Below are 13,581 nucleotides of genomic sequence, written 5' to 3'. Positions count from 1 at the left end.
TTATAAAAATGCTGGAAAAAATACTGAGATAAACAATCACAAACTTTCTTGCAACAAATACTGAAAGTGAAAATCTTAACAGGCAATCAAAAAAGTGAAAATTTGGGGGGCGCCTAGGTGGCTCAGTGGGTTAAGCCTCTGCCTTTGGCTCAGGTCATGATCTCAGTGTCCTGGGATCATGCCCCAAGTTGGGCTCTCTGCTTGGTGGGGAGCCTGCTTCCCCTCCCCCCCCCCGCCTCTCTGCCCACTTGTGATCTATCAAATAAATAAATAAAATCTTTTTAAAAAATAAAATCTTTTTAAAAATTAAAGTTGAAAGTATAGTAACTAAATGTAATTTAATTAAAATTACAGTAACTAAAATTAAAAAATAAATGGACAGATTCAACAGCACAACAGAGATGGCAAAGGAAAATAAAGAGATAAATAGAAACCATCCAATACTAATAGAGAAAATATTGAGCATAAATGTACAAAGGCTTAGCGAATGATGAGACAATAACAGAAGGATAAGAGAAAAGAGTGTAGGACTGAAAATACTTGAGAAAATAAATGCCTGAAAACTTCCTAAATTTTGCAACAGAAACAGACCTACAGATTCAAGAAACTTAGAAAACTTCAGAAGGGATAAACACAGAGAAATCCACAACCAGATATACCATAATAAAACTGCCAAAAATTGAAGCTAAAGAAACTATTACAAAAGCACCAAGAGAAAAATAAAATACTGCCACATAAAGGTATAATGATTCAAATAAATTACTTCCCATCAGAAACCACAGAAGCCAGAAGAAAGTGGCACAGATGTTTAAATGGCTGAAAGAAAGAAAATGTCAGCCTAAAATAATCCAGAAAAATTACCAGCAGGAATGGAAGTAAAAGACATTCATTCTCACATCAGAGAAAACTAAGAATATATAGCCCCTGAGAGCTTCTCTGTAAGAATTGCTACAAAAAAAGTTCTTTATGTAGAAGGCAAATACCAGAAAGAAACCTGAATCATCGGGGTGCCTGGGTGGCTCAGTGGGTTAAGCTGCTGCCTTCAGCTCAGGTCATGATCTCAGGGTCCTGGGATCGAGTCCCGCATCGGGTTCTCTGCTCAGTAGGGAGCCTGCTTCTCTCTCTCTCTCTCTCTCTGCCTGCCTCTCTGTCTACTTGTGATCTCTCTCTGTCAAATCAATAAATAAAATCTTTAAAAAAAAAAAAAGAAAGAAACCTGAATCATCAAGAATAAAGAGTAACAGAAATATTTATCTGGATAATGCAACAGATTATTTATCTCTCTTGAATTATTTAAATTTGTTTCAAGGTTAAAAACAAAAGACATGAACATCTTCTGATAATTTTCAATGTATACCAATGCAATACTTGACATTAGAGCGTGAAAGAAAGTTAAAGGACGTAAAAGATGTTATTTTTTCTACATTCCAAAGTTATAGGGTAAACTAGACAGCAAAAACTTAAGAACACATTGTGTAACCCCTACAGCAATTACTTAAAAAGGCTACATAAAATGATATAGTAAAAAATAATAAATGGAAAACTAAAAAGTACTGAAATAACCCAAAAGATGGCAGAAAGGGGGGAAAAGAGGAACAAAAAAGGAACAAAGAGAAGCCAATGAATAAAGTAGTAAACCTAAATCCAAACATATCAAATTTACATTAAATATGAATTGCCTAACCACTAAAACTCAAAAGCAAGAGACTGTCAGGATGATCCAAAAAAAAAAGAAAAGAAAGAAAGAAAAAAAAACCTAAACCATGACACAATATCCTGTCTCCAAGAAACTGACTTCAAATATATTGATATACGAAGACTAAAAGTAAAGGAATGAGAAAATACACAGCATGCAAAGACCAACCAAAGAAAAGGACTGGTTATATCATACATAAAATGCAAAAACGTATTTCAGAGCAAAGAAAATTACCAGAAATAATGAAGGGAATTACATAATAAGACAAGGGCCAATTCAACAAGAAGCCACAGCAGGTCTGAAAGTATATGCACCTAACAGAGATTCATAATACATGAAACAAAAACTGACAAAAGAAATACAAATCAATGGTATGAACACTCAATCCAACAACAGGATTCACATTCTTTTTAAGTATATAAGGAACACTCATGTAAAGCAAAGCCTAACATACATAAAAAACAGTATAGAAAGTATTACCTCAAACCATAATATAATTAAACTAGAAATTAATAACAAAAGAAGATAGGAAACTCCCTCAACATTTTAAAATTTAAAAATCAATTATACTTTTCATTCTCAGAAGTGGAATTTTTTTTTATATTTTTCATACTTCAACTTAACATTTTCAGTCTTTCCTCTACATTGACAGTAAGTTTAAAATCCTTAAACCATTAATTCTATCATCGATGTCATTCTGAAGCCAGCTTCAATTGATAGATTTCTCTCCTCGTATTTTCCAGATCTATGCAGGCCTGACTTTTTTTTTTAATCTGCTTTATTCACTTTTCGAAGTAAAACTTGTTACCTTCTCACTCTTTTCCAACATACTGGGAGTCAAAAATTACTGACATAAGTTAGTTATACAATCCAATGTAAAAATTGGGCAGAAGATCTGAATAGACATTTTTCCAAAGAAAATAACCAGATAACCAACATGTACATGAAAAGATGAGATGCTCAACATCACTAATCATCAGCAAATAAAAAACCACAATGAGGTATCACCTCATACCTATTAGAATGACTGTCATTAAAAAGACAAGAAGTAGCAAGTATCTGTGAGGATGTGGAGAAAAAGGAACTCTTGTACACTATTGGTGGGAATGTAAACTGGGGGAGCCACCACTGAAAACATTATGGAGGTTCCTCAAAAAATCAAAAATAGAACAACCACATGATCCAGCAAGTCCCCTTCTGAGTATATATACAAGAGAATTTAAATCAGGATCTCCAAGAGATATATGCACTTCCATCTTCCACCGCAGCATTATTTACAATAGCCAAGATAAGGAAACAACCTAAATGTCCACTGATGAATGAATGTATTAAGAAAGGGTGGTGTATATTATACAATTCAGCCATAAAAAAAGAATGAAATTTTGCCATTTGCAACGACATGAATGGACCTCAAGAGCATTATGCTAGATGAAATAACTCAGACAGAGAAAGACAAGTACTGTATTGAGCTCTATGTGAAATCTAAAACAGCAATAACAAAACCAAGTTCACAAATACAGAGAAGAGACTGGTGGTTGCCAGAGGTATGGAGAATGGGGGGAAGGGGAGCAATGGGAGGCAGGGATGGGTGAAGGGGATCAAACAGTAAAACGGAAAAAAAAGGAAATTCAATACTAAAAACCTATTTGAAACTACACCTCTGTGGCCCATCTTGACGGATATAAAATACTGTATGAAGTATCATTAAAGAGTAAAAACGAAATATAAAATGGTATTTTTAAGACAAGTTGACTATAACTACACAGAATGTATAGGTGTACATTAGTACAGATAAATTATTTTGAATTAAAAAAGGCTTAATATTTATTGTTTTTGGTAAATTTAAGTTTGGAAAGAAATTAAAATGGAAGGAAGAGATGTGCATAAAGGTCTAATACAAAAAAAATTACTTGCATAAGATAGTTGTAGTTTTTCTCATACATCAGTCACCAATATTTTTGTTCAGTGTGCTTTTTTCTGCCTTTTAAGTTCATTAAATGGTAAGATATAAAAAGATTATTTTTATTCCATGTTTAACAGGAATGCTATAACATAAAATCTTTACTCAATTATTGCTGATGAGGGGGTGGTGGCAGCATAATGTAGAGTTAGAGGTACAGGAATGTTTAAGGGTAAGCAAGCTCTGATGAAAAATTGGTGAGTAAATATTTCAGTCTTTGCACGCTACATGGTTACCGTCTTAGTTACTCAATTCTGCTGTTATACAATGGAAGAATCCATAGACAACGGGCATGCAGGTAAATATAATTGTATACCAGTATAACTATTTATGAACACTGAAATTTGAACGTCACATGATTTTCATGAGTTAAGAAACACAATTCTGCTTGTGAATTTTTAAACCACTTAAAACTGTAAAACTACTCATAGTTTTCTAGTCATAGAAAGTCAGACAACAGGCTAGATTTGACCCACAAACCATACTTTGAAGAACCTTAGGACTCAAATCATAAAGAGTATGTTCTCCAACACAACAGAATTTTTAAAAATCGAAACCAAAAGAAAAATTGGGGATTCCACAAATATTTGGAAATTAAACGATACATTTCTAAATTACCCATGAGTCAAAGAAGAAATCACAAGCAAATTTCTTTCACAAGCAAAATTAATAAAAAGTACTATGAACTGAATTATAATAAAATCACAGTATCAAATGTATGACAAGAGGACAACACCAAAAATGGTGGAATAGGGAGCTCCTAGAATTCATCCCTCCACTGAAATCATTAAAGTGGCAAAAAAAAAAGTAAGAATCAACTTTTAGAACTCTAGAACCTAATCAGAAATTTACCACTATCAGGACAGTGCTCAAAGAAGAAAGGGGCTGTAAATTTTGTCATTTAAAGAAATCTTATCAGGTCACTACCCGACAACAAAGATAATGGCAGGAGACTTTAGTGACCACATATGACAAGGAATATAGTCTGCAAAAATAGTTTAGACTTTAAACAAGTGGACTGTCATTAAACAAGTGGATGACTGCACCCCCACAATAAGCAACAACACAAACCCTGGTGACGGGGGAAATACTCTGATTTCCAGAGCCACCATACGACAAAATTCAAAGTGTGCCTATTTTTCAAGGCAAATTTTCACTAAAAAATTATTAGGCATATAAACAAACAAGTAGGTATGACCCATTCACAGAAAGAAAGAAGTTAGCAGAAAGTGTCCCCAAAGAAGGCCAGACATTAGACTTTATAAAAAAATCAACTTTCATAAATATGCCAAAGAGCTAACAGAACCAGGAACAAAAACTAAAGAAAACCAGGAGATCAGAAGATCAATAAACAGAAAATAACAATAAAGAAACACAAGTTATAAAAAGGAACCAAATACAAATTCTGAAACTGAAAAGCACAGTAACTGAAATGAAAAATTCCCTGGATTTCAGAGGGGTTCAACATAAAATTTCAATAGGCTGAAGAAAGAATAAATGACCATGAAGATAGTTAAATTAAGATTATCTAGTATGAGGAATGGAAAAAGAAAAAACTGAAGAAAAATTAAGACTCTAAGAGACAACACCAAGCGTAGCAACATATGCAAAATGAGAGGTCCAGAACAAAATAAGAGTCATAAAGAATTTAATAGTAACGAATCTACATAACTTAAAAAATTCAATGAACCCCAAAGAGAATAAACTCAAAGACATCCCAAATAGACATTCCCCCAAAGAATCCTACAATCAAGAGAAGCAACCCATCATCAGAGATCATGGAGGCCAGAACGCCATGCAATGACATATTTAAAGTGCCGAAAGAAAAAAGCTGTCAACAACACTTCTGTATCTGATAAAAAACGTCTTTCAAAAATAAAGTAAAGAGATCAGCTTATGGCATGACAGTAATGAGGAGCTCCAGTGACCTGCGGCTCCCCACTGAAACTGATGAAAACTGTTTTATTTTGAAGCCATTTAAAGCCTCTGGAAACTGATCTAAGGATAAACGGCAAATGAAGAAACATATATTCAAGGACAACTTCAAAAATTCACTAAGAAAGATGAGTCTGATTTGAACAAATACCTCCCTCTCTCATCTCAGCTCAAGAAAGCGGAATCTCCATTCCTGCAACCAAGAATACAGGGCTCCCTTTCCGCCCCTCCCCCAGGTCCAGAGTTCAGAGTGCTTTCTTCCCAGGAAGAACCGTTTCTCATCCAGTCCCAAGCTGCCTATTAATAGGGTTGAGTCCTGGGCAAGTGAGGTAGGGGTTCTAGCCCTTCCAGCCTCCACTGGTGGAATCTATACTTTATTGGGTATGGTGCATGGAAAAGACCCGGAATCTTATCATCCCTGCCCTGGGTTGTGAGGAGAGAAAAGCAAACCCAGATGACCTCTGGCTACACCCTACACCCCTGAGAGTATTGTCACTCAGAGTGAAACTTGGGTTGTTCCTACCCCACCTCCAGAGACCAGGCTCAAGCAGACATTAAAACAGAGAGCTCTTAATTTCTTCCCAAAGGGACTGACTGCATTTACAAGAGCATGGAGAAGGTCAAGCCTTAAGGAGTCCTAAAAAGAAAATGAGGTTGTAGCAAAAGCCAACTAGCAGATTCAAAATATAGAGGCTAAACTCTATGTAGGTAAACTAGCTTGCAGGAGAGAGCTGGGGACTGAAGCAACTGGGAGGAGCCCTCCTAGGGTCAAAACAAGTATCAAACACTATCCTCAAAAACTAGTTCAAAGGACCGTATTTTGATTGGATTAACTTTTAAAGTAGTTTATGCCCCCAGGCATTATGGAAAACAAGTGAACAATTAGTTCCCAGCAAGCTGATCTCTGGGCTGCTGGGTGTGGTAAGGGAAAGACAGCCCTAACAAAACCAGTCATCCCAGGGTGATTGTGGGCATATTCAAATTGCCCCTCCCTACGGACCACCATCTGAGGACTAACCTTGTGGGAAAGAAGACTACAATGATATACAACTTCACATCCACTAGGATGGCTAGAATTGGATGAAGTCAAATGACAAATGTTGGTGAGAATGCAGACAAGTTAGAGCCCCCATACGCTGTTGCTGTCAATGTAAAATGGTTGCCCACCACTTTGGAAATAAGTTGGGCAGTTTCTCAAAAAATTAAACATAGCTACCATAAGACCCAGCAAAAACACTCTAAAGTATACACATAGAGAAATGAAAACAAGTCTACAAAGAAATTTGTACATGAATATTTTAGCTGAATTATTCTTAATAGCCTAAAGGTGGAAACAACCTAAATGCCCATCAATGAATAAATGCATAAACAAAATGTGGTATATCCATAATGTGTAACACTAATCAGCCACAAACAGAATGAAGTACTGATACATGCTACAACATGGATGAACGTTGCAGCACTATGCTAAGTAAAAGCAGCCAATCACAACAGACCACATACTATATTATTCCATTCATAGAGAATGTTCAAAACTGGGACATCTATAGAGACAAAAAGTAGATTAATGATTACCTAGGGCTGGGCAGATAGGACTCAAGGAGATATGGGTCCATGCTAAAAAGTGCATGGACTTCCTGGGGTGATGAAAATATTCTAAAATGACTGCAGTGATAGCTGTACATAGATTAAAAACCACTGAACTATACACTTTAAATGGTTAACTGTATGGTGTGTGAATTATATTTCTGTCAAAAGAACTGAAAGGAGAAATTAAGGCATTTCCAGATAAAGAAAACATGAGGGATTTTGTTGCTAATAGACCTACCCTAAAAGAACTGCCAAAGGGACTTCTTCAGGCTAAAATGGAAGAATAGAAAGTAGTATGAAATAGGAAATAATAGGAAGTATATGAAAAAATAAAGAACATAGGTAAAGATAACTATACAGATAACTATAAAAGCCATTACTATTGTGTTTTTGGTTTGCGACTCCTTTTTTTTTTTCATATGGCCTACAAAGAAATGGACAAGCTAATCCTAAAATTCATATGGAATTGCAGGGCGCCCACAAAGCCAAAACAATCTTGAAAAAGAACAAAACTGGAGGAGCGATACTTTGCAATTTTAAAACTTACTACAATCTAGAGTAATCAAAATAGTGTGGTACTAGCATAAGAACAGATATAGAGACAAATGGAATAAATCTGAAAGACCTTAAATAAACCTATATCTGTGGCTAACTGACGTCAACAAGGGTGCCAACACCATTCAATAGGGAATGAATGGTCTCTTCAACATACGATGCTGGGACAACCGGCTATATGCATGTAAAAGAATGCAGCTGGACCTCACACCATATACAAAAATTAACTCAAAATAGATCAATGACATAAATACAAGAGCTAAAACCATAAAACATTTGGAAGAATACAAAGAGATAAATCTTCATGACTTTGGATTTAACAAAAAAAAAATTTCTTAGATTTGACACCAAAAGCACAAGCAACAAAAGAAATAGACAAACTGGACTTCAAATTAAAAAAAAATTGTAGAGCAAACCAAAAGACATTATAAAGAATGAAAAATACCTACAGAATGGGAAAAAAACTTCCAAACCATATATATAACAGTTCAGAATATATAAAGAATTCTTACAACTCAGCAACAAATATACCCAAATTAAAAAATGGACAAAGGACCTGAACAGACATTTCTGCAAAGAAAATATACAAATGGTTAACAAGTACATGAAAACATGCCCCAAATAATTCTTTAGGAAAATGCAAATCTAACCCATGACATACTTCAAACATACTAAAATGGTTTTAATTTTCTTAGGAAAAAACAAAACGAAATGAAATAAGTGTTGGCAAGGAAGCACAGTAATTGTACGTTAAACCTACAGAGAAATCGCAAAACCATGCTGCACCATTTTATATCCCAAAAGCAATGTACAAGAGTTCCGATTTCTCTACTTCCTTACCAACACTTATTTCCTGTTTTTGTTTTTCTTTTAATTAGATTCTGCCTTCAACTTAGAAGAAACTTCAAACGGCCCTGTTACTGTAATCCAGATAAGAGGCACTTAAAAATTAATCTTTTTTATTGACTTTTCTTTTAAAAAATTCTCTTCAAAATTTTTTTTAAAAATAACCCATCTTAGAAGTAAGTTCACATGTCACAAAAGTTTAAGAAATGCATGGGAAATATAATCACTGTTTAAAATAATGGTTAACCTCTGCGGATGAAGGAAGAAAAGAGCTCCAGGAATGGGTACACAGAGAACTTCAACTATCATAGTAATATATTATTTTTATGTTTGGATGATGAAAACAGAGGTTCACTGTTTTTTGTTTTGTTTTTTTGGGGGGTCATCTCTTGTGTTATTCATTACATGTCTGTATATTTCAAGTACTTATTTCATAACATATGTGGAAACCCCCCCCCAAAAAAGAACACAAAAACGTTAATCTTACATTCCCTCATCACCCTTCCCACCAAAGACACAGGAATATATTAGCATCTGCAACTTACTTTTCTCACCTAACAATCTAACATACGCTAAATCAAAAGTGTGTGAAGAGGTAAATCTGTTTCTATAGCTGCAAAATATTTCGTAACACGAAGGTCCCACAATTTATTCCAACAATCTATAGATGGCTATACAGGTTGTTTCCAGTTACTCGTCATAAAAACAAAGCTGCACATTTTTTACTGTCTTCCCCAAACATGTTATGCTTAATATAAATTTATTTTCATCAACAGATCTGAACACGGAAAATCTACTTCTTTTCCTACTCAGTAAGAAATCAAGGTAATAATCCACGAAATAATATAACAATTCCCCCCAAAGATTACCTGTACACCGAAGCACACACCTACCTCCGACATAACAATGTGCTTCCGGAACAAATGTTAATTTTAAAATGCCCAGAAGTTCTCATCTGAAGCATAAGGGGCATTAAAAAAAATTTTTTTTTAATCTAGCCCATGAATATGTTACAAACTGATTATCAAAACCACAACGTCTGCACGCGAAATACAGTACGAAGAAAGTAAAGAGAAAGTAGGTCCAAGAGGTTAGGCTGCTCCTGAAAGCGCTCTGGGGACACAAAATCTTTCATTTTAAGCCCACGTGGTGTCAATAAAAACCCGTTTAAATGAGGAAAAAATGAGAGGAAAATGGCCCAGAATCCCTCCTACGAGCTAATACCCACAACCGTCTAGCTTTTTCAGTGGTGGTAAGGTGACTAAAGAAAGAAAAATTACTCTCCGATATTTTAGAGCGAGGCGGGAGAGAAAAATGAGAATCGGCCGGCTCCTCCCCCCACTTAGGCAGGCCACGCGATCCCGAAGTGTGTAGCCTTACTAACGGACACTTCTCTAGCTGACGTGAAGCTCAGCACTCACCACAAAACAAAACTTGGCGAGCTTCTGTACTTTCCTCAGATTTGCTCTTTGGCTGCTTTCCACACCTGGTAGGCCGGCAGTACTTTTCCCCAGCACACACGCCGCCATCTTAAGTCTTAGTTGAGCTCTAGGGGATAAAAGCCTCGAGCGGGCGTCACAGCCAAATAGGTCCGCGCCTAACCGCCGTGCACTGCCGAAATGGTTCCGCCTGCAACGTGATCCGGCTTCCCGGCGGCCCTACCCCCAGTTTTCCAGAGCGCTTGCGTGTTCTTACGGCCTTTATCTTCATCGAGTTTGTCTCGTCCTTCCTCCTTTTCTTTCTTCTTTTTTCTTTTTCCATTCCAAATTTCTTTTGCCTTTGCCTCCAGTCCTTTCTTCTTTCTACATTATAGATCTCTCTCGTTCTCGACTTTCAGTTACCTCGCAGGTGTACAGCATTTTTATGACAAAACTGCCTTTCTGTTATTTTGGCAAATTATTGTAATACTATAAGGTAAGCTGGGGACTGATTTTCCCAATTTTATAAATGAGGAAACTAAGGCCCAGAAGAGGTAAACCAATTTTCCAAAAGTTGTAACAGCTAATAAGTGTAACAGCTAGTAAGTGCTAGTAAGAGTGGACAGAACCTTATTTTTTTTTTTTTTTTTTTTTTTTTGCGCCAGGGAGCCCCGTGCTGCTAGAGATCAAAGTCTACTTCATCCAACTAATGAAAAATGGGAAAACTGAAGACAGAAATAGGAAGGGTTAGGCCTGAATTCATACAGTGAGTCAGTGACAAAACTGGATTCAAAACAAGTCGCTTCCTTGTTTAATTCTGTAACAGTAAGCATCTTCATAAGGGGTTTGGGACGCTGTTCCCAATCCCAAAGCTCCTTTCTCTTCTCTGAGCTCAGCCCTGACTCTTTTAAAAAGCCTGTATATATTTATCAAAAACGTTTATCTTTTCTTGGCTCTCTCCATGACGGAAAATACACTAGCTGGATGCGAGCCCCCAAAACACGTTTAAAAAACAAGGCCGAAACTTCTTTGTGAAGCATTGTGCACGAAAGATGTGAGAGATTAGTGTGAGGGAAGGTTTGTGCTGCATAAAGTATGGGAAAGACAATAAAGGGGTCCTAATCCCTTTCCAAAGTTTGGTTTCTCTCTCCATTCTAATGTCACCTCTAGCTTTGTACAAGAACCCAGCATGGAATATGCTTATTCTATTTCTTTTTTTTTTTTTTTTTAATTTTATTTATTTATTTGACAGACAGAGATCACAAGTAGTCGGGGGAGGAGGGGGAGGAGGCTCCCTGCTGAGCAGAGAGCACAATACGGAGGACCCTGAGATTATGTCCTGAGCCTAAAGCAGAGGCATTAACCCACTGAGCCGCCCAGGCGCCCCGATATCTGAAGTTTGCATCATTACTTTTTCTTTCTTTAATTTGATCATTGTCACCTTCAAATAAAGGTTAATCATAGAGAATTGTGTAAGCTTCTCTGCCTTGATTTATGACCATTCTTGTGTAAAACACTGTATGGAGCCAGTCTGTGTTGTCAGTAATCTGTGTAGTGAGATGAAGAGGTCTTAGTTTAAGCTTGAGGTGTGTCATTGCCTGGGGTTTAGACAAGTGTGAGCACATCTAGGAAACTGATAGGGCAGACACCACAAGTCAGTTGCAGAAGGAACTTCTGGCGTCCTGAGGAATAACTTATCCTAAGAGAGGAGGGAGTCAGGCAAACAACCTAGGGTAAAGAGAGAATCAATCCTGAGTATTGCAGGAGATTTGGTTGTACTACCAAGTGTATTTATTTTGAGCTAAGTACACAACATCTCTCTACATCAATTTAAGGGTAAGTAGAAAAGTGGAGAGCATTGAGTGAAACCTATTTCAGTTTTGCTCTGATGACTTTCAGGATTTTTTCTGTCTGGAACATATGACAATTTGGATTTTAAAGAAATACGTATAAATAAATAATCAGAAGGAAGCATTAGTAGAACAATAGGCTTTAAAGCTGCTAGTCAGTTTTAGGGGGGAAAACCTGGTGCACTGTTTTATTTAGTTGTGTATCAAATTGAGAAGTGCTGGACCCGGGGACCTAGGAGGAGAAAAGTTCAATTAATTCACAGCAAAGGTAGAAACCCCTGCCTCTAACCACTCACATTACTTCTAGTATACCTGCCTTGATCCCAAGAAAAATGCCTCCAGAAAACACCAGAGACAGAGTTTGGTGGCCAACCTACAACATTTGCTCTTCAAGGCTGATTCTGTTTACTTCCTGGACTCCTGGTCCAGTCAGTACCTGTTCCATGCTCTATGAGAGCCCAGTTTTCACCTTTCATTGTAATTGTTTCAAAAGTAAGAAAACTGGGGCGCCTGGGTGGCTCAGTGGATTAAGCCTCTGCCTTCGGCTCAGGTCATGATCCCAGGGTCCTGGGATCAAGCCCCGCATCAGGCTCCAGAGAGCCTGCTTCCCCTTCTCTCTCTACCTGCCTCTCTTCCTACTTGTGACCTTTCTCTCTGTCAAATAAATAAATAAAATCTTTAAAAAAAAAATAAGAAAACTGTCTCCTGCAAGGATGTAAAATCCAAATAGGCAAGCGAAGAGTTGGGATTTCACCATCATCTGGCCATATTTAGCAGACTCCCAGTTGGAGAATATACAAATATAATTGCACAGGTTATGATCTCTGGGAAAATAGTTTCTCTTACCTTCGCATTTATTTTTTAAGACAAACAAATGAGTAATGAACCTATAAATGACAGTCCAAATAATAGATGCATGCATGGTTAAACTAGAGTACATTAATTTGAAACATGAATTGGGTAAAAGTACAATTTGGTGTGGCAAATGGGAGACCAGATATAACAGAATTTATTCATTCATTATAAACTTGCATGTAGGGACGCCTGGGTGGCTCAGTCGGTTAAGCACCAGACTCCTGGTTTCCACTCAGATCACGACCCCCATGTCGGGCTCCACACTAAGCATTCTGCATGAAATTCTTTCTCTCTCCCTTCCCCTCTGCCCTTCCCCCAGCTCATGTGCATACGCATGCTCTCTCTCTCTCTTTCTAATAAGTAAATAAATAAAATCTTTAAAAAAAAAGAACTTACATGAAGAATAGGGCTGCACAAGAGGATGGTAGAGAATACAAATATGAATGAAACCCAGTATTGGTCATTAAGATTAGGTTCAAGTTGGGGAGGGGGAAATAAAAGGAGTTTTAAAAGAATTATAAGCAGTATCTTTGTATCAGACACTAATACAAGGTGGGAATAAAAGCGAGGTTTGAGTGTGCAAAGAATAGGGGGATGAATCTACCATGATTTTTAACCTCAGGGAATTTGTGGGTGAGGGGAGAAAAATAAAACATGAGGTTTGAGTAATGTTTTTTATTAGGGAGCTCAAGGAGATTAAAAAACAATTGACACATATAATGCATACATTTCACACCTAAAATGATTTATAAGATCATACATTTTGGAAGGCACTGTACTAAATGATGTAGGGTATGAGAAGAAAAACAAGAAGAAATCTATAAATGTACTTTGAACCACTGAGGGCATTTATATAGAATGAGAATGTATCATGAG

General features: G+C 36.8%; 1 long non-coding RNA gene across 1 annotated transcript in view; it reads right to left on the bottom strand.

Moving 5' to 3' along the window:
• Positions 1 to 10,120, bottom strand: part of LOC116861202 — a 29,913-nt gene extending 19,793 nt beyond the window's left edge. The window contains exon 1 of the long non-coding RNA XR_004381433.1: positions 10,004 to 10,120. This is a non-coding gene — a long non-coding RNA (uncharacterized LOC116861202). The remainder of the gene's footprint in view (positions 1 to 10,003) is intronic.
• Positions 10,121 to 13,581: the final 3,461 nt, after the last annotated feature.

This window comes from Lontra canadensis, unplaced genomic scaffold (genome assembly GCF_010015895.1).
Source record: "Lontra canadensis isolate GAN:19392208 unplaced genomic scaffold, GSC_riverotter_1.0 scaffold192, whole genome shotgun sequence".
In the NCBI taxonomy this organism is placed as follows: domain Eukaryota; kingdom Metazoa; phylum Chordata; class Mammalia; order Carnivora; family Mustelidae; genus Lontra; species Lontra canadensis.
Note: the sequence above shows the minus strand (reverse complement) of the source record. Positions and strands in the feature narration are given on the sequence as shown.